This window comes from Saccostrea cucullata, unplaced genomic scaffold, assembly GCF_032062105.1.
Source record: "Saccostrea cucullata isolate Sc308-1 unplaced genomic scaffold, CSIRO_AGI_Scuc_v1 ctg2949, whole genome shotgun sequence".
NCBI classification, from domain to species: Eukaryota; Metazoa; Mollusca; class Bivalvia; order Ostreida; family Ostreidae; genus Saccostrea; species Saccostrea cuccullata.
This window is the reverse complement of record NW_026934848.1, coordinates 40,762-61,099: the sequence shown is the minus strand read 5'-3', so window position 1 is coordinate 61,099 and position 20,338 is coordinate 40,762. Positions and strand designations below refer to the sequence as shown.

Below are 20,338 nucleotides of genomic sequence, written 5' to 3'. Positions count from 1 at the left end.
TCAGAATAGAACAATCTTTCAAAATACATTTCCAAAGATTTGTATACAACAATGTACTTCTTTATGAACACTGTTTATAAACCATGAATAAGCACTACGCATTTTGTGAATATATGTATCGCTGATTAATGATTACACCAATCAATCAATATCTAGTGATGACGAAAATTTTTGAATTTGTCAGCTCACATGTATGTACATGTACAAGCATTTTGCTTTAGGACGATAGTGAAGATAAAGTTAATGTGTTTGCAAAGTGATCATAAAAATGAGTATCTGTTTGTCCATGAATCCAGCAAAAGATATCAGGCATAATATCATATCTAATCTAGGACCACGTTTGGAATAAAAGTAAAAATCTGTGCAAATGACCCATTTAAAAGGGCAATTAGCTTTATTTTTTTAGTTTGTCATGCAGATTGATCTTCAGAAATATTTTTAAAGGTTAAACCTTTTAACACAAAAAGTAGTTTTGAACGTTGATCACGAAATTCATTATTAACGGATATATATTTTCTCTATTTGTCTATGCAAAGAAGTTGCATTACCTCGGCATGATATCATAAAATAAATATCATAAAATTTGTCCTGAATATGTTAAAGAAATAGAATCTGTGGATAATTTAGTTTTAAAATAATCCATCCTCCAAAAAATAACACGTGCTTGTAGTTTACCTCTTCCTTTAATCTTTATCCTAAAATCCTTAATTATCCCCTGTAGCGGCATTGCTTTCTACGGAAACTTCAACAAACGCTTTGTGAAGATATCAGATACGAAAGTACCCACTTACCGATTATAATCAATTATGACGCTGAAATTGGCTCTTTATAACTTTGAAAAACTCCTAGGTTAAATTTAGAAAAGACAACGACGTTCCTTCTGTGAAATTACTTACATTCATTTGTAGACTCTCCAAATAAATATTTGACATTTATTTTTCTTAAATAGTTATTAATTATTTTTACAAGAAAAATAAAAGTAGGGTACCTTTGGATGACTAGATATTTCCATTGAGCATGAAATAAAATGTACCACAAAGTTTGAAACATGTATTTCGTATTTTGAATATTTTTGTATTTTGATATTTAACCAGGAGAATGCTTTAATGGTAGCCTAACAATCAAGCTATATGATAATTGGAATCTACTTCCTTGCTTATGTGGCAATATTTACATTTCCGTGTATTTGTCTTAAACATGCCCTACAAATTAGACTTTTGTCATTTTTTCATGAATTACCATGGATGAGCATGAATATCTCCATAGCACGTCATAATACCGTACCTGATGTCAAAACTATAGTAAAAACTGTTTTGCTTTAAAAACGGCAGTTGAATGGCGTAATTTGTTGTAACTCATCAGAAAAGAATGTAAATTTAAGTATTGAATCTAACTCGCTTCATATAGAAAATATATGAAGTGTTGTAGTTCATGTCCTCATGAATCCTCAAAAATTAAATTAAAAACTTAAATATATATCGTTATTACTTCTATTTTGAGTTAATGTCTCACAGTCGTTTCGCAAAAACATGGCCCCGTAAGAACATTTTTATATCAAAAAAGAGGCAATTTAAGCAACTGACAAACAAGTTGTTTAAAAACAGCCTAGTTTGAAGTCATCATTTTGCAAGATGTTTGGTTGATATGATGACATTGTCAGCATAAACAGCCTATCATTGAGTTAAATATTGACTAACTTTTTCCATTTTTCCATTGGCAGTCCATTTTTACGGAATTGTCTACATTTTATTTTTACCGATCATGACAAGGAGCACAAGGCGGATGGGATCGGTTGGCATTCGATACTTGTATATTATAGAAACGTCATTTTTTTTAATTTCTAACTTTACAGTGCTAACATATATTGTGTGAGAAACCATCCATTTCGACTTATTATGGATTGTTTTCATGAGATTTTGTAAAGAAAGTGCTTTTATAAATTACAATTAAATAACGTACATAATTAATCAATAAGATGAGCTGATTCTACTTTCTTATTTTAAATAAACAATTTCATAGAAATGAAAATGCATTTAAAACATGAACATATTTTGTTAGATTACAGGTTTAGAGAAACGACCTATAAACAACATTGTTCCAGTCGAATTTTCTCTGATTATCAATCTGAAGGGGTGATCCGCTTTAAAAATCACAGGTTGCAAAGGAATCATACAGCCTCCCATCATCATACACGCCGTGGCGGCGGCAGCCTTAGTGCCTTTTTCATTCACTTCAACGTACGTGAAAGGAACTCTCCAGTGTAAATTTTGGAATCGAGACAATGACATCCTTTCGGGAAGTTTTCTTTGTCAGACAATTGCAGTCTAGGGATTCCGAAATACTGATAACCCATTTATTCATTTCCATATGCATCATTTCAACCATTCCTGATTCTGTCTCGGATATGTGAAATTCTCATGCCCTGTTCTTGATAACTGGAATGGAGTTTTCCAATTGCCTTTAAAGTAATAGCATTTGGTAAGATAATCAGAGACAGGGGATTAATACCCCCTTCCGGAACCAGGTCCTTGATTTTATTATAAGTCTGCTCTTCAACCCACGTGCGCGTTGATTCTCGCCCTGGACCCTTGCGGTTTTCCCACAAAATCTAGTAGCTCAATATCACTGTCATAAAACTCAAAGGATTCCCTATTATTAACCTCCCTATAATATTCAGTCCGAATTTAGAAAGTATTCGGTTTGCAATAAGAAGATTACCCCCTTCTTTAGATTTTTCCAACTAAGTAGAGTTTAGCTCTCTGTAAGCCTTGTGTGGATCAGGTATTCCGGAGACACCAAAAGCTTGCTTAATTTGCGCCTCAGATTCCCCTTTGGTGCCCAGCATGGTTAACATTATGGCGGCTGACACGCTGTGCGGAGACAGGAACAAATTGCCACTCCCCCCGACAATTCTTTGTACAACTTAAGAGACAAGAGGCCCCATGGGCCACATCGCTCACCTGAGCACTAAGGGTAGGAAAAAGTAGAAAATAGCTTTTTATTGTAAAGTTTAAATCCAAAAGTAGTCCCATGACCAATCATGGATTTGCTATTTTTAGTAAATGATTTTTAAAGAATTTTCCTATATATTTCTATATTTACGTTTAAAATATGCTAAATTTGAAGACTTTTCCGGAGGCAAAACTGTCTCATTGTATACACTGAAATTGAAGGAATAAAGCTTGTTTCAACTTATGTTATACGATATAACTAGGTCAGTTTACGTTTTTTTATAAGTATAAATCAAAGTTAACTTAACTCAAAGATCCTGTGATCGAGAGCGGGAATCTGTTGATAATACATTAATTCCTCCAAAACCCCTCTCTTTTCCTGGTCATTAAATAATCAAACTTAGTGTATTTGAATAACGGGGAAGGGTTTCTCATTCAAAAATATGAATTTCCTGGCCACTGGACACAAATGAATATTTTTTCAAAGTAAAAACACAAATCATGCCAAAATTTTTAAATTAATGTCTTAATGGAAAATACTATATCAATTTGTCAAAAGGACTAGACAAAAGTCCACAAAAGCAAGATGGTCCCTTCAAAAAAGTTTTATAATTTAAACAGCTAAAAGTATATAAAATAAATACCTAGCAGTGCACGTGATTTCCCTACAAATAATTCACACTAAACTTTAAATCAATCCTTATACTGGTATTTAAATGAAATATAATGTGGTTTCAACAATTTTCGTTCGTTTAAGTTTTCATTGATTTTCAAAATGCTGAATAAATGTATACTACATAAAAACTGACTATTACATGCAGTTTTGACGTTTGTTAAATTCCACACAACAATATAAAAACGATGCATCGACTGCAATGCACTTGTCAATGTGACGTCATCTCGCAAAAATGATTTTGTCGTGTGTTTGTTTGTAGATGTCAGTAAAAAAGTAATAGAAGGGTCATGAAAATCGGCATACCCTCAATGCATCTTGCCACGTTTTTACACATAAGCTCAAGAAGCATTAAAATATTTGAAAAGCTCTGCTAATTTGACAAAATCTTGCAAATAAATTTATTATGGCTATATTTAATGTAGTTGACCAGCAAAATATTCAACCTGCCGTCCAACAAATTAAATTTTAGCAAATAAATAAGGGAATTTATATAGGTTCGCCGCACTTTTCACTAACTACATATAGTGTTGAAAAGAATTATATATTAAACCTCTAAACTGCGAGTATAATTGCTAAAATCATGTGACCTCGACATCAAGTGACAAGTCTAAATTTAAAAAAATATCAGAGATTTTCTAAAAAGAGTCGCCCATCCTTATAAAGTATGCATTTTTTATTTTGAAAAATCGCCGAAATTTTCATTTTAACTGAAACCATAACTGTATACTGTGTAAAAAAAAAAAAAAAAAAAACGTTTTCGGGGATACGTTATTCCGTGGACAAAAGCATTGCCTATACTAATGAATGACAGATTTCTTCATTCAATGAATATTGAATTTCTAGGATCTGCTCAACAACCAAATCATCAAAAATTGGTGATCAGTGTATATTTATAAACCACAGTATTCACTATTTAATTTCTTGCCGCCCTTTATTGGTGCATTTTTACTAACGTCGCTGTATCTCATTGTGGACTTTTGCAAAGACACTGACTTTTACAGTTGACGGCCTACTTTTACAACGGGAAAATATACGGTAGCTCTTTTGTGAAAAGATATTGATGTTAATATTTAACAAAAAGATAATAACGGGCTATTTCAAAGATCATATCACGTTGTCTAGGACGAAAACGGCAATATTCCTACCCTCAACACCCTCCCTTTAAGTCTTGACTAACTTTCGCCGAGTTTTCCTACTAAAATGTGTCTTCTTTTTTATTCAGTTATAATTTCATTTCTTAATAGTTATTTAAAATGAAAGATTATAATAATTCTAGTGAATAAATTATCCAAAAAATGTATTTTACAATCAATTATAATTTTTAATTGATAAATTATTTCTAAGCCCCGAATATAATAACTTTCAACTCTTGAGGTGTTTTCTATTTTCTTTTGTCAATTCCGTACCTCCGTACATGACGCAGGTTTAAATGTCCAAGTAAGCTGTCGAATGTAAAAGTAAGTCTTTTCATAAAACTCCTGTGATACCACGTTAGCGCGAGTTTCTCCGTGTATATTTCTACGCCTTTGTATACAAAAATGGTATTCAAAACAATTTTACTGATGGCTTAGTAGAAAAACACAGTTAATTAATGTAAATTTAGTGCATATGTACGGTTATTAAGCAGGTTTGGTGAAGCGCCTAATAAACAATACAGTTCCTGTAGAATTTTCTCTGATGAGGAACAAGAAGGGATGGTCTGCCTTAAACACCATGGGCGCCATAGGCATGCAATTTACCATCATTTAGGCCTTTCAACTAATTTTTCAAGTTGCACATATGATAAAAAACATTGTATAGATGGATTTATAGGTAAATGAAATTATCAAAAAAGATGATAACTTATGCATACTCTTAATTACATAATTAAAAAGTTTAATCATTTATAATTGACGTTTCCTATGTTGTGTTTAAGGCCAGGTAACTCAGGTGTGAAAAATGACCAACTTAGTGCCGATTTGTGAGTTATCGTTTATAGGAATGATATATAGGCTGCTTCAGCGTTGGTATTGTTATATACACAAAAGGGTTCCTTACATTGTGTTGTACACAAAAAGTTTTGACCAAGAGAAAGAGAATGCCTTCACTCTACCTGAAATAACAGGGTCAAATGAATGGGGAACAGACTATATTCAATAGTTTTAACTCTCTTTGACGATTATTATGAAGAAGAAATTTTAATGTCATGTTTTTTGTGTTCGCGCTTTTTCGCTTCCTGTGTTAATATATATATTTTTACAAGTAAATGCAACAATTGATCATCTTATTTGTGTTACTAAGCACGAAGGGGAACGACCGAGTATAAAAAATTAATTAGGTTAGAACTGAGAAGGAGGGTAGATTTCACTTTTTATTTTAATTAAAAATTTTAATTATATGCAGTAAACCGGTGTCCGCAACTATACAGTAAATAAGTTTAACATTGGTGCTAAATTTTAAAACCACTGGATTCTACTGAGAGCAAAGAAACACTTGGGAAATTCTAAAAACTGCCTTGCGTGTAAACAGTTAGATACCCCGAGCCTGCTCTAAAGAAGTTTCAGCAGTGAGTTATTGTTCATAACACCGACCCCTAGCGGCAGTTAAAAGGCCTACATCATTACAACGGCCGTGGCAGCGGCGGCCTCCGTGCCTTCTTCGTTGACTTCAACGAATGCTTCATGAATGACGTCAGAAACAAAAGTGTCCTTTGGCGGATTATCCATCATGGCATTGAGGTCAGCTTTAGTAGAGAAAATGTCGATGATACCCATTCCGGTGTAACGACGAAAAGTGATCCCCGTAGAATATTGACCGGGGGTCATTTTTCTACGTAGAAAAATGACCCCCCGGTCAATATTCTACGACAAGTAGGGTCATTTTTCGACTGTAGAAAAACATTCCAAACCATTAATTCTACGACTTCACACACGTTGAAAAATGACCCTCATAGAAATTTGACCCCCCTATATTTAATACAATAAAACCTTGTACATGTATATGTGTCTCCTGATTTTTTCATACTTTTAAATCCAATTAGGTTTTTTTTTATGCAATCTTATCCTTTCCAACTTATATTCAATTGCATATCTTAAATGTAGCATCACAACCAATGCATGTACCTGGTATGGGTATATTTTTTGCTTGCAGAATCCCAATGAATATTTATTCATCGAGAACATAATTTATGATTATGTATTTTGGTTTTTTTTTCATTCAAAGGTTTTATCCCGAAAATGACATGATACGTTTCTAATTACTATAATATTTGAAAATTGTTGCAAGAAAAAAAAATAGCACAGAAGCAAGAAAAAGGAATATGGAGATACCGAACAGTATTCAATATCAAATTCCATAAAACAATACAAAATAGGAGCAAAGCAAACACGGACCTCCGAACATCAATAGCAACATTGTTTAACTATAGGAATTCAATTCCATTGGCTCTTTAAACTTACATATGCATCTGTATGCATTGATTCTGCTTTAAAATACATACTTTTTAACTACCTTATATATTACTATACTTTTTACTTTATATACAGAAAATACAATGCACATCAAGAAGTTCTTATGATGATATTACAAATTTCTCCAAAAACTGGCAAAAATTTACACCTGAGTGAAAAATAGTTCAACCTTCAGAGATATCTATAAATTAAAATAAAAACTTAAAAAATCTCTTTTCAACACTTTCTAGCCCACAGATACTTGACCAATGGTTGCTGTTACATCCACTTTCTTCTGGGATTTTATAGACACTGGTAACCTTTGCAAATTAATGAACTCTTAGTTGTCATGCCCTTACTTCAAAATAATTTTCTAGCACATACCGTCCAAAAGTTAATGTTAAAGTAAAAGTGTGGAATTGTTGATTTTTTCCACAATGGATTTATGTATCAGATCCATGTTAACGCCGCGTATTCAAAGATTGAGGGGTAATATGAAAACCCTCATTCATTCTGTGTTCAATAATCCAGAAGTGAAAAAATAGATAGATTATATGATCAGTACGTACTGGTCCTTGTCGACAAAGCAGGTAACAACATTGTCTTCATTTGTAAGTCTCATTAATTGTATTTTAGAAGAACTTTTAAGATTTAATTCTACAAGCTGTAATCCTACTTATACTCATACTTCCCTTTCTAAGGAAGAAATTCTTCAAAATTTTAGGTCAGTTTTAAATATTTTTAATATTACACAGAGCAAAAATAAATTTGAATTACCCGATATATATTGGATTCCAAACAAAGACACATTGCGGGTCCCAGTAAATGTTCATTCAAATTTCTTTTGTACTCCGCACTAAAGTATTGACAGTAGAGAAGGAAAAACTCTTAGTGTACTGCGCAACAATATATTCAAAAAGTGGTGTGAACCAGGATTTTTTTATTTCATTGACAGCTGCTTTTTTAATAAAACGGAACTTGTAAATTTACAATGGTCATTGGTCATTTGCAAAATTATTTTGTTAAAACACATTGCACACACAAGTACTCTGAAGTTGACGTGAAAGAGATGCTTGAGTTACTGATCGACAATTTTTTTTTTTGAAAACCAGATATTCCAACAATAAATTGGAATTCCCATGGGTACCAATTGCGCTCCGTTATAAGTAAATCTATTTTTATATTCACTTGAAACAGAATTTGTGCGAAGTCTAATGCGTGAAAAGAAGAAAATACTTGCTGTGGCCTTCAACTTAACATTTAGATATATATATCGACGACGTATTGTCAATTAACAATTATGGTAATTTTCTTTCCTACGTCGATACGATATATCCTTGTGAGCTAGCTTGAGATGAAAGATACCACAGAGTCTGATACATCTGTCTCACCCATGGATATTTTACTTGAAAAAATTTTACTTGAAAAGAGACGTTAATGGAAATCTAACAACTAGGCTTAATGATAAATGTGATGACAAACTTTTCTATCGTCAAATTTCCTTGGTTATGCAGCGATTTACCTTCATCACCTGCAAACGGAGTGTATATATCTCGGTTGATTCTATTCGCAAGAGCATGCTCTACATATGAACAATTTCTAAAACGGATTAAATTATTGACAAACAAGTAAATGAAATAAATAGGAAGAATATCGGCAGTCTCATTTGAAGTCAACATTTCGTTAATTCTATGGTTGACACAATGACATTGTCAGCAAATGCAATTTATCAAATTGAAACAAATGCTGACTAATGTTTTTCGTGCTTTTTGTTGGTCCGTTATTTGTGCGTCGAGTTTGCGGAGGATTTTTCTGTTATTTCCCAGTCGTGACAAGGAGAACATGGCAGATGTGACCGGTCAGCAGGAGATGCTCATTCCTCTATGGCACCTGATTCCATCTCTGATGTTTCGGATGTTCGTGTTTGCTCTACTCCTTTATATTTTGTATTGTTTTATGGACTTTGATATTGAATACTGTTAGTTAATATATCCATATTCTCCTTGTGTAAAAGTGTGTCAGACTCCAAGATCAATATTAAAAGGTCAAATAAAATTGATTGTACACAAAAAGGTCTTGTCACAAAAATACACTTGTGAAATATGAAAGCCGTAGTCTTACCCAGTCATGAACATGGGCAAGGTTCAAGTTTTGCGGAAAAATATACAAACAGACAAGCGGACAGGTAAAATGCTATATACCCCAGAAACTTCGTTTACAGGGGCAAAACCCCGGACATTTTGTTTACGGGGGCATAAGTATATCATGTAAAGTAACAACTTTTTCATCATCTAATTTTTTTTTCTATTGGTAAAAAAACCCCTAAAATCACCATATGTATTTTTATGTACATGATAGAAAGGGGAAAACGATACTACATGTGCCTTTTTTGGAAAGATGGGAACTTATTATTATTTTTTTTTTTAGTTAATCATGTTTTATGCTACAATCCCTATTTTGTTAACACTAGCAAACGACAAAAGACATTTTACAGGTTTTGAGCAAAACAACTTTTTGTTTTCCTTGTATCATACATAAAGGTCAGAGGCAATTTAATTTAGTACTTATTTTTACAAATTAAATTATCCCTATTTTTTTTTTAAAAAGTTTGAAACTTCATTCATAGAAAATCAAATATTTTTATACGATTTTTCTATGTTGGAGCACTTTTTCGTGCCCGTTTTAAAAATACGGATAAAAAACTTTAAAATTATGTATCCAGGGTAAAATCAAAAAGATTCATTATTGATTAATAACAGAAACTTTTCTTTCTGACACCATACTGTCAGCTAGAAATGACCCACACTACCCATAGTCCTCTGCTTCCCCGCACACAGAGATTTGAGATTTGGTTTGGTACAAACGAACTCTGGCGGAAGTTTGGAAATAACCGTTTTTTAAGAATTAAAATGGCAACTGTGGAAACTTATTTACTGGTATAAAATTACTGGTATAAAATTTAATATAATTTAAGTTTCTATGAATTCTCATATCTTTGCTCTTATAGCCTTTGGGTTAGAACATTTTGATACCGTTTTCCTCTAGTGGAGATAAACAGTTTGTATCATTAATGCAAGGTATCTAATCGCTTTGATTTCGTTATCCTAGCTTAAAAGCTTTCAGAAATTAACACTTTAAAGCATAAGTCAGCTTGATATTAGCCGCTTGCATATGCCTAATAAGAATATTCCTTCTAAAATGAATTGTTTTGGCATCAAAAATGACAGGGGGTCATTATTCTACGGGGTCAATTTTCTACAATGCACACGGAGAAATATGACCCCAAGGCCATGATTTCTACAGAAAAAGGGGTCATTTTTCTACGTAGAATATTGACCAGGGGGTCAAATTTCTACGTAGAAAAATGACCCCCGGTCAATATTCTACGGGGGTCACTTTTCGTCGTTACACCGGCAAGAACTTTATCGAGTGCAAACGAACTTTCCAGTTTAAATTTTGGAATAGAAACAATTACATCCTCTCAAAAAAAAAATCTTTTGTGAGTTCTTTATACGTTTCCGAGGTGAGACATGATTCTAATTTGGATAACCCGTCTATTTTGTTTGGAAGAAATATGATCATGCTCAGTTCCTCTCCTTTATAGGGAAGATTCAACACTTTACAGTCTAAAGATTCAGATACACTAAACAGCCATTCTCTCTTATTCATATGCATCATATCAACCATTTCAGTTTTTGTCTCAGAAATGTGAAATTTTTCACATTTTGTATTTGATGATTGGAATGCATTTTCCCAATTGCCTTTAAAATAAATTGCATTTGTCAGGACAATCAAGGACAGGGCATTAATTCCTCCTTCTGGGATCAGATCCTTGATTTTATTATTAGTCTGTTCTTCAACCCACGTGTTTATTCTGGTCCTTGATCCCTCCGGATTTCCTACAAAGTCTAACAGTTCCATATCGCTGTTGTAATACTCTGACGATTCCTTTTTGTAGTCCTCTCTGATATCCAGTCCTAATTTGGAAAATATTCGGTTCGCAATGGCCAGTTTAGACCCTTCTTTTGATTTTCCCGTCAGAGTGGAATATAGTTCCTTGTACGCCTTGTGTGGATTGGAAATTCCGGAGAGACCCAAAACCTGTTTGATTTGAGCCTCAGATTCCCCTTTGGTGCCCAGCATGGTTAACATTATGGCGGCCGACATGCTATACAGAGACAGGAATAAATTGCCACTCCCCCCGACAAAACTTTGTACAGCCTTAAGGAAAAGTCTGTAACAGCACCGTCCATTGTTAAATATTATCCAAGTAAATGAGCCAGCAGGAACAAAAGCTAAATAGACGAAGTTCGACTAAAATCAGCCATTTTTATACTGAACAAAAACCCCCTGAATGCACTGATTCAGGTATTCATGTTAATCCGTTACTTTCATTTTGACCGGCTGTAGTATTTCTTGTTATAGTTGCCCTTTAAATAATGTATAATGTCTACACAATGCTAAATGTGTATATATAGTCACTGGGGTTCACCACGGGTTAATAAAGTATACAGTATAATTTGTCCAATCCGGCTACCGCCGGTTCCATAAAATTTGGCCGGTTTAGACAGAATCCGGAGTGCAGGAAAAATGCAGGAAAATATTACTTTTGAAAATTTAGTAACTGTTGTTTATTTACAAGTACTTCATACACATAATATAAAATATAAATAAATGATGAAATCAATCAACATTTTGGAGTCTAGAAATAGTCTCTCATGACTTAATGTATTTTCTTGTTTGTTCACGAAGTTTGAAAGTCGGGTGAAATCTTACCTGCTAAATCAAAATCTACAGGCACGCATAATATAGGCCTACTATATATCAAGAGGACCGGGTTTCACTTATGAAAGAGTTCATTCAATGTATAAACAGTAATGCACAATTATTTACGATGTGCTAATTATTGGAATGAACTTTTTATTTTATGTAAAAAAAAAATTACATCTTCCCCCACAGTGTTATGGCGCCATTTTGAAATGCGTTCGATTTTCGATCCCGATTATTATTTTGATTTGTAAATCGCCTCATATATATTTTTCATACTACCAATAGTCCTCTGCCTCTCCGCACACAGTTTGGTACAAACGAACTCTGGCGGAAGTTTGATATATTTTTGTGTTTATGTTATAATGGGATAAATGGAGTCACAACAAAGATTTTTTTTTAAATTGTAATTTAATCATATAACATTTTTCAAGCGGGCTCTGTCACCACCGCATTTCACTGAGTTCGTCTCATGGCACTAATGCTAGTGTAAACATTTATTTACGTATATATATATATATATATATATATATATATATATATATATATATATATATATATATATATATATATATATATATATATATATATATATATATATATATATATATATATATATATATATATATATATATATATTATATTAATTATTTATATGTGTGTATATTTATACTAATGTACATCTGACGACTTTATAGACATTGTATATACATGTACTTTATGTTATTCATGTACTATGCTGTATGGTTTGAGCGAATAATCTGATTCTGATTCTGAACACGGATAATCACATCCACCACGAAAGGTGTAAATTGCTTTGAAGTAACTCAGGGAATTATGTGTGGCCGGATTATAGGATGATTACCATTAATTATGAGCAGTTGGGACCAGTATGGCGGTTTGGAATACAGAATAGACAGTATCCGGACTACACAGAATGTTTTCTAATGAATTTGTTTAAGAAGTGCATGGGACTAAAATTTGTAGACGGAATGGGCAAAAATCCGGAGTACTCAGAGTCCGGATTAGACAAATTTTACTGTATTTTTAAATATATAGATGCAGTCTGTGAGTTTATGAGGTAGTCTTTGTACATGTTAACCAACAACATCTTATCCAAAGGAAGGTGACGATCCTATGTATATTTGCCGAGCCAAAAAATAGACAAAAGATGTTTTTGAATGTACATGTACTATTCTTCATGGATAATGCATATTTCAAATATGTGTATACGGCATCCACATTTCAATTTTTTAAACTGGTTAGAAATTTTAACTCATCTGATTTAATTTCAACAACACTTGAAGAATAGAAAGACTATACAAAATAACTACTACTTGTTTTTTATTCTGATTAAAAAAAAACCGTTGCCATAGTTACCATGATTAGAATTTTTGTAAAAAATTATTTAAAAGTATTGCTTCTCTTTTTCCAAAGAAGACTTTATTAAGGTATCCTATCCATAAAAGGACAAAATTTTTTAACCTTAAATATTCATCCTGTATGAAATATTCTATGACTAATACAAAGCAGTTTAGAGTAGAAAAGGATTTACCAGGAGAAATTTTAAAAATATAATTACCCGAGCAGTAATTAATTAATTAAGAATGCATTGAAGTCTATGGGAAATAGCATATTTTTTAAAATAAAAAATTAAATACTATGAATATCAAAAAAATGCTTTGGTGAATAGATGCATATTATTATTAAGAATAGAGAAAGAATTAAAAAATAATTTTTCACCCCATCAATTTTTTTTAGAAATAAATTTTATTGATCAAAAGCAAAGGGGGATAACTCTTCAAGGACGGGCCAAGGTAAAAAAAATTAGGACACATTCCGCTCTTACATATTGAGTCTAAGATACAAAGATTAAGTCTACACATACTGAGTATACAGCCAATATATATTTGTTATGCATTCAAATACATTGAATCTGAGGCTATTATGGATCGGATACCTTAAGACACATAACTAGAAGTAATGGCCTTTGGATTCGAACATCGATTATTTAGAATTTATTTTTTTTTATCCAACACATTTCTCCTGCTAGAGTTTAGATTTGATTTTAATAAATCTGGTATTCAAGAAGATACTTCAAAGATACATACATTCTATTTTAATGTCAACGAACGGTGTTGCCATATTATACAATTAATTACCCCTTTTGAGGTCAACATGGCGAAATAAGGACCCGAGACCTGGCCCACGAGATGACCTGACTCGACCTGACCGAGGCCACATAGCGGCCGAGGTCATCGAGTGGGCCAGGTCGAGGGTCCTTATTTTACCATTTTGACCTCAAAAGGGGTAAATAATTTGTGATACTTACTAAACAGAAGAAATTTCTTTAAGTTTTTGTCCAAACTATTTCTCCCCCAAGCTGTGTTTGGTTTTGATGTGCCAAAACTATATAAAGGTGCTTTTTATTATTTCATAAGCGTCCACCAAAAAAGCTACAATCTTTTTAGAGACTTTATGAATTTTCATCAGGATCAGGGGCTTTATTGATCATAAATTGAAACCGAATAAATGCTTTTGCCTGCATGTGAATTAAGCATATGAAATACATGAAACTACATCGTTATGTGAATGGTGAGCAAGTCTTTTATTTTAAAAATCGTGACCACAGGATGAGAGGGTTCTCATTTAAAGGGGACAGATGATAAGATGGTCAAAATAATATATAATTTCTTTTAACAATTTTCCTTTATGGTTCTATAAAATACAATGTTATGATGAGAAAGAGTGTCTCTTTGAAAATTTGGAACAAATTAACCCATTGAGGATTTTTGGTGTTAGGGATCGCTTAATTGTACATGTATAGTGAAAATTTCTTGCCTTTAATCAAACAAATTAACTTGTATTCTTAGTTTTTTTTTTTAAACGATGAAGGGTTTCTTACCCAAAATTATAAATTTCTTGGAATCTATAAACGGACTTCTAGTATCAAATTGAAATTCTTTGAATATATAGTAAAAACGCATTAATAGTTTGAAGATCTACTTTGTTTTTCTTCATACATTATCACATTAAGAAAAGAAGAAAACACTCCCGTAGTCAACTTGACAATACGAAAAATGGAAAGAAAAAAATTAAACAGTCTAACGGAAAAGTCTGCCAAGGAACACTCCATATATGTTTAATTCTTGTATAGAAGAACGTGAAAGTAATTGTAAAACAATCAGATAAAGCTGTACGATAAAAAGAAAATATGTAAAGATAAACGTCTTTTGTGATTGAAAGTCTTTTTAATTGCAATCATGCAAACATTCATTTTAAACTTACACCTTGACCAGATGTGAAACATCAGTATTTTGTTTACTCATCGACGGATTTTAAAAGATATTGGCATTCATAGATAAGGGAAAAGAAAAATAGTGTTGTTAATGCAACATTTATATTGGACGTTTCTAAAAGAGGGGAATGGGTGGTAATCTAACACGTATGAATTGCCAAGCTATACAACAACAACAAAAAATAAAGAAAAATTTTTTTTTAAAAAAAATTACATGTATATTTTATTGATAACATTTATGATATTAAATATCCTTCTCAAGATTTGAGAGTAAGAATGTAAATGCCTTGAGAATTTTTAAAAAGAATAATTACCCAATTTAATAGGAATATCCAATTGAATAGGAATTCTTTTTTAATGATAGATAAATCGTTTAAATAAAATGGGGTGTAGGGATAAAAAAATATGTAGAATATAAAAAATGCTGCTATTTTTTAAAACAGTTTTACAATATTTGGAAATAATGTTTTTTTTAATTCTTCGATCACATAATTTTGAAATACAAACAATCAAAAATCACAAACAAAACAAGGGATAAAATTAATGAAAATCTTTTTAAGAAGCTAAGGAAAGATGGAGAAAGGAAGAGGGGGAGAGATAAAAAAAGAAAGTGTTCTTGAAATTCGGAATACTAGCTACTATTTAAAAGGGCTTTTTAAGTTCTTACAAATTTTTAACATTTTCCTGCCTGTGTTGTATCGCTCTATGTTTACAAATTTACCAAATAAAATTGATTTCTTATCAAGGCAAACTAACCGGTTTCTTTTATTCAAAATCAAAACTTCAATCTCCAACCAATATTCTTTGACACAGACACATGCAACAAAATGATGATCAAAAGATTCAGCATCAGTATCAGAGTATAAACAAACTTAATTGATTGATCAATCAATCAAGTTTGTTTATATAGATAATTTTAGTAAGATTTTTTCTATGTAAAATTTAAAATTGTTTTGAATAATAGCTTAATATTGTCCCATGATGTTTCACAAAATTTTTCTACTTCTTCTCTTCAATTTGTAGCTGTATTTTTTTTATCAAGGATTTCTACATATCTTTACACCCTTTCATACTCTTAAGAAAAACTCGGATAATATTATGAATAAATGGTCGGAAATTGGAGTTGTTTTGAATATGATTATAACTATAAACATTTCCATTTAAGACATTTTGTCTTAATTTTAGAAGAAATAATACTTTAAGTATTCATATTAAGGGGACCGACTCGATTTATTGTGTGAAAACTACAATAGTGAAATTCTACATTTTTACATCATCTTATTTTAATGATCCGCCTGCGTTCGTTGCATTTGACGCGAGTTTTTCGTCAATATTTATTTTAAAAAGGAGCATTTATGTCAACGACAATAATAACGGATTTCAAAACTGCTTTGTGCGTGGTAATCACGTTACGAACGTCTGCGTACTCTTTGATTGAATATATAACCACGTCAATTACTCCGCCTGCATGTACTCGTAACATTCAATGACCGCTTCACTCTATGATCTTGTTTAAGGTGGCTCATTACATCAACAGTTTATTTTAGATTTCAATACAACACCACTTATAATTTGGATGTCAATATCCAGATTGGGATATTGATATCATAAATATTGTTTATAGAATATTTTAGTTTTTGTCTAATTTTAGTGAAATGTTTCATTTCAAGTTCATTATTAATAGAATTTCAGAACTATCAGTGTCAAATGATAGGCATCTTCTTAAGACAAGTACACACAGTGAAAATCCTCTTAATACCTAATAATAATTTTATTAGAAAAAAATAATTTTCTCCTAAAAAACAATTAATGTAATTATCATATAAATCTAAATCTATGCATTAAACATTAAGAAAATGAGTTCTGAAGACACAAGGAATGTATTTCAATGAATTACATGTGTCAAATTAAATGAAGAATGTTTAAACGAAATTAAAAATCCAATTTAAAAAATATTTGGTATAAAAAGTCTACTTTCAAGAGTTATCTTTCTATACCCAGATAGCAAGACTATGTTGGAAACATTGGCAAAAGGTTGTATGGTTGGCGTTGGGGGAACAACGTTGGGCCAACGTTGGACCAATGTCACCATGCCAACCTCCTCGACCTTGACAGAATTCCTATGCTGGCCCAACGTTAGCAACTTCCATTCACTTTACTTTTTAACGAAGGAGGGATGCTGATGTTGGCCCAACGTTGGCCCGATGTTTGTAATACACCCTTAAATAAAGTGTCTTTTAAAGTTGGTAGTAGTATGTTGGCCCAACGTTGGCCGAATGTTTGTAATACACCCTTAAAGAAAGTGTCTTTTAAAGTTGGTTGTAGTATGTTGGCCAAACGTTGGCCCGAGGTTTGTAATACACCCTTAAAGAAAGTGTCTTTTAAAGTTGATAGTAGTATGTTGGCCCAACGTTGGTCCGATGTTTGTTATACACCCATAAAGAATGCGCCTTATCAAGTTGATAGTAGTATGTTGGCCTAACGTTGGCCAAATGTTTGTAATACATCCTTGATAAAGCGTCTTATCAAGTTAGTAGTAGTATGTTGGCCCAATGTTGGCCCAATGTTTGTTATACATCCTTAAAGAAAGTGTCTTATCCAATGGGTAGTAGTATATTGGCCCAATGTTTGTAATACACCCTCAAAAAATGTCTTATCAATTTGGTAGTACATTGTAGTATGTTGGCCTGATGTTAGCACGAGTGTTCTTTTGTTTAGGTGTTTCAAAGATGGGATATTTATATTGAGCCAACGCTGGCCCAATTATTATACTGCCAACTAAAGATGTTGTCAATTTTAGCTGCTGAGCTGACATTCCATGTGCATGCATTTAATTGGATGACTGTTTTTGTTTAGATCTGATATATTCAACATTTAAAATTTTAAATTTTAAGTGATCACACCACCAAAGCGTGTTTTATTATATTTTATGTATTGTGCACATGTATGATTATTTATTTGAAATAAACCCCTTGAAATTATGAATTTTTTCATGAGCGTTGTATTCATGAGAATTTAGAGAAGACTGAATATGTTCTCAGGAACAGGATGTGAATGAAGCCTACATATACATATAAATCAAAATGACACAGCTTTAGAATTAAATTGAAACAAAAGTTAGGCGGTCGCTATCACGTGACCAAACTGTGGAGTGAGCTGTCAGATTCAATTGCTCACAGATGGTGATAACGCAGGGCAAGCAAGGAGAAGTGAAATTTAAATTTGTGGATTATACACTTGCTATAGAGCTGCATTTATAAGCGATGTAAGTATATTTCGACGCTGTGGAAATGAAAGGTCGTATGTGGAATTTTGGTACTTTACAGGAGGCAGTAAAAACTGTTTTTTAAAAAGTATTTTACATTACTGTGGACCTAAAGTTATAGATTGTTTTATTTTCTTTTTAGGACGCAAGAAAACACATTTTTAAACCAATTAATGCATGAAAATAGTAAATACAAGGAAATATTTTGCAGATACGACCTTTAACAATTTATCTATACAGATATGAATTGTCGTAACTGCCACTTAAGACTTTAGAGTTGAAAGATCATGCAATAAAAGAACTAGTTGTAGGTCGTAAGTGGCACTTCCGACGTTTCAACATCTTCTTACATTATGCCTTTATATAGAAATTTGTATCAAAAATAGAGAAACCTAAATATAATAACCCTAAATCATTTGAAATAAAAATTTAAATCATTTTAGATTACCATTTTATTTGAGTGAAATACTATCGCCTTCGGAAATCAAATAAAATCTTATTTTTAAACTTTAGCATTCATAAACATTGAAGGAACATACATAACTTTTTAGAACGTAATCAATTTGGGGGGGGGGGGATGAATACGATAGAAATGTCACAATTACATTACTGTACAAAATACACTGTGGAATATTTATACGTAATTTCATTGATACAATATAATAAAAATTGTCCACTCATCCGCTTCGGCTTCATTTGCTTGTAAACTAGTGATGTCTCTGATTTTATGTGACAGCCCAAAGTAAAGGGTTGGTACTTTCAGGGTTTTCTTTTATGTGAGTCACATGAACTTTTTGTTCTCTCAAAAATCATATAGGGGATTCAAAACTTTCTGATGAAATTTATCTTTGGTTATAGTATGATGGAGTAAAGTATCGATTGAAATGTTTTTTTCTGTAATATGAAACAATAATGTATATTGTTCCATTATCATCATTTTAATATTATATTACCAAAATCCATATTTTGTTCGTTGTATCTCCAGACTTGTCAAAATTATTCATTAGCATTACATATACACTTTGAAACGTTGTGTTGCACTCTCTTTTGCAAATTTCTTCTCTTAAATTAATTACAAGTGATGATGCCTTTTTGAAAATTTGTTACACAACACGGCATAGACTACAGAACTGCAAATTTCTTTGTTGCCTATCTCAGTAAATTCAAATAATGTATGCTCATAACTTCATGCTTCATTTTGCATTTAAATTTATTTATATTTTTAAGACACTGAAATTTCTACGAATTTCTCGGTTTACCCGATCATGACAAGGAGCACACCACGGATGTGACCGTTCGACAGGGGATGCTTATTCCTGAATGGTACCTGATCCCGTCTCTGATATTTTTGGAGGTTCCATTTGTTCTGCTTCCAATATATTTTGTTTAGACTGATGGCCTTTGATAGTGTTCTTTACTTCCATGTTTTATTCAATTTGAAAATATTTCTACAATTTGTTTCTTTGGACATTGACCTTTCTTGCTCCTATGTTCCGGTTGTCTTTCTTGCCAGATCTTTCTCCTAGGTGAACAGTTTATGAATGCATCAGAATTATGTTCAGTCCTCATTTTCTAGAGGATCAAAATCAAAGATGTATTCTCTACAGAATATATTAACATACAGATGAATCAAAGTTTTATCGTAATATAGATTGTTCAAATTCCTGATAAATATGATCTTCGAAATACCGTTCAATCGGCGTTACTTGAAACGATGTAACTATATTAGAGAAAAAGAAACTGGTGCATTTGACTGCTTTCATCTTAATCTTATTTTACAAGATTTATTTTCCTTTCTCTACAATGTCAGGGTTATAGAGCATCAGATCATTTCTGTATAATTTCAGTTTTTGTGCAGATCCTTTTCTATTCATTGTTCTGGTGAAATAAGCCAAATATGGTTTTACATCTGCATTTTACTGCATGTGATAACAATGTACATGAATCGTCAAG

At 32.2% G+C, this 20,338-nt stretch overlaps 1 pseudogene; it reads right to left on the bottom strand.

Annotated features, from left to right (window-relative positions):
* Window positions 1-2,054: 2,054 nt before the first annotated feature.
* Window positions 2,055-11,466, bottom strand: LOC134241443 (leukocyte elastase inhibitor-like; annotated as a pseudogene).
* Window positions 11,467-20,338: the final 8,872 nt, after the last annotated feature.